The sequence below is a fragment of the Mus caroli genome, unplaced genomic scaffold (genome assembly GCF_978045245.1).
Source record: "Mus caroli unplaced genomic scaffold, Mus_caroli_1 scaffold_3, whole genome shotgun sequence".
NCBI classification, from domain to species: Eukaryota; Metazoa; Chordata; class Mammalia; order Rodentia; family Muridae; genus Mus; species Mus caroli.
Window position 1 is genome coordinate 150,665,262 of NW_028227258.1, and position 1,537 is coordinate 150,666,798.

Sequence of the window (1,537 nt, forward strand, 5' to 3'; positions counted from 1 at the left end):
CTTCTATCCTATCTGACCACCAGGGGTTAAAGCTGAATATCAGTACCAGAAAGCTTACAAACTCATGGGAATTGAACAACTGTATACAGAAATAAAAATGGGCCAAGACAGAAATTAAGAAAAAAATAAAAATTTATAGAATAGAGCGAAAATGAATAAACAACATACCCAAATTTGTGGGATGCAATGCAGGTAATTGTAAAAGACAATGTCCTAAGTGCTTACATAAAATACAATAAAGTAAAATAAAATAAAATATAGTAAAAAAAAAAAAAGAAGAGATATCTTACTAGCAACTTAATAGCACACCTGAAAGTGCTAGATGAGAAAAGAAACCACATTCAAAAGAACTGCTGCAAAAAATAATCAAACACTGTGCTGACGTCAATGAAATAAAACACACAAATAAAAAGCAATACAAATAATCAATGAAACAAGGGATTTTTTTCACTTCTTTTCCTTTTACCTAATATATTTTTTCTTATATGATAGACCTGGATTAGTTTCCCCTCCCTCTTGTCCCCCCAGTTTCTCCCCACAACCCCTCCATCCAGAGCCACTCCCTTTCTGTCTCTCATAGAAACGGACTGGCAGCTTCCTCAGAATGGCCAAGGCTAAGGAGGGGTGTTACTCAGAAGCTCTCCTGGGCGCTCCACCCAGAGACTCCTGAAGCAGTGTGTGTGGATGGTGTGGATTCTTTCATGAAACATCCTGGAAATGAGCCTGCAGACATGGCATTAGAGAAGCCAGATTAACAATATTAGAAGTATAATTTTATGGAACACAACTTTGCTCAGAAAGATGGGAAAGGGCTGAAAGGTCAGATTCCTGAAATTAAACAGACTTTAGAAATTCTGAAATACATGCAAAAGGAAAGAGAGCCCACCAATTCAATGGAGACCAGATTTTTATTGGCAGATAACTTGGACTGCAAAGCTTCAGTGCTCCTACTGATAAAGTGTGCCTATGGTTGGGGAGTAATGTGATGCTTGAATATATTATTGATGAAGCTCAGGCATTGTTGGAAAAGAATTTATCAACTGCTACAAAGAATCTTCATTCTCTTGAGGAAGACCACGACTGTCTTCAAGATCAATTTCACAACTACAGACTACGTCAATATAGCCAGGTTTTATAATCAGGATTAAAAGAGGAAAAACAAAAATGTCCCTACCAAGAACAAAGCATACCACCAGCGATCGAAAAATGTGGTTCAGGTTTCCAAATATATGAAATAACCAATGTCTATCTTCAAAGATTGATGTCATTTTGAGTATTTTTTCACAGCAAGAATAATTAAAACTGTAAAAACACCATTTTAGTTATTTATGAAGACAGAATTACTTTCAAATGCTTCATGAAATTAACAGTAATTGTTTTTTATATTTCCCAATGAAGTAATTGTTGCTCTTGTTTGATTTCATCTGTTATAAGACAACTCTTAACTGAGAGGGCTGAGAACTCTGAGGAATGCTCTGGAGGCTGCTGAATGGTGGGCACCAATACTGTTTACTTTATCTTTCTTTATTGATGTTAC

General features: G+C 36.0%; 1 pseudogene; it reads left to right on the plus strand.

Moving 5' to 3' along the window:
* Positions 1 to 604: 604 nt before the first annotated feature.
* On the plus strand, positions 605 to 1,238 carry LOC110291014 (prefoldin subunit 3 pseudogene; annotated as a pseudogene).
* Positions 1,239 to 1,537: the final 299 nt, after the last annotated feature.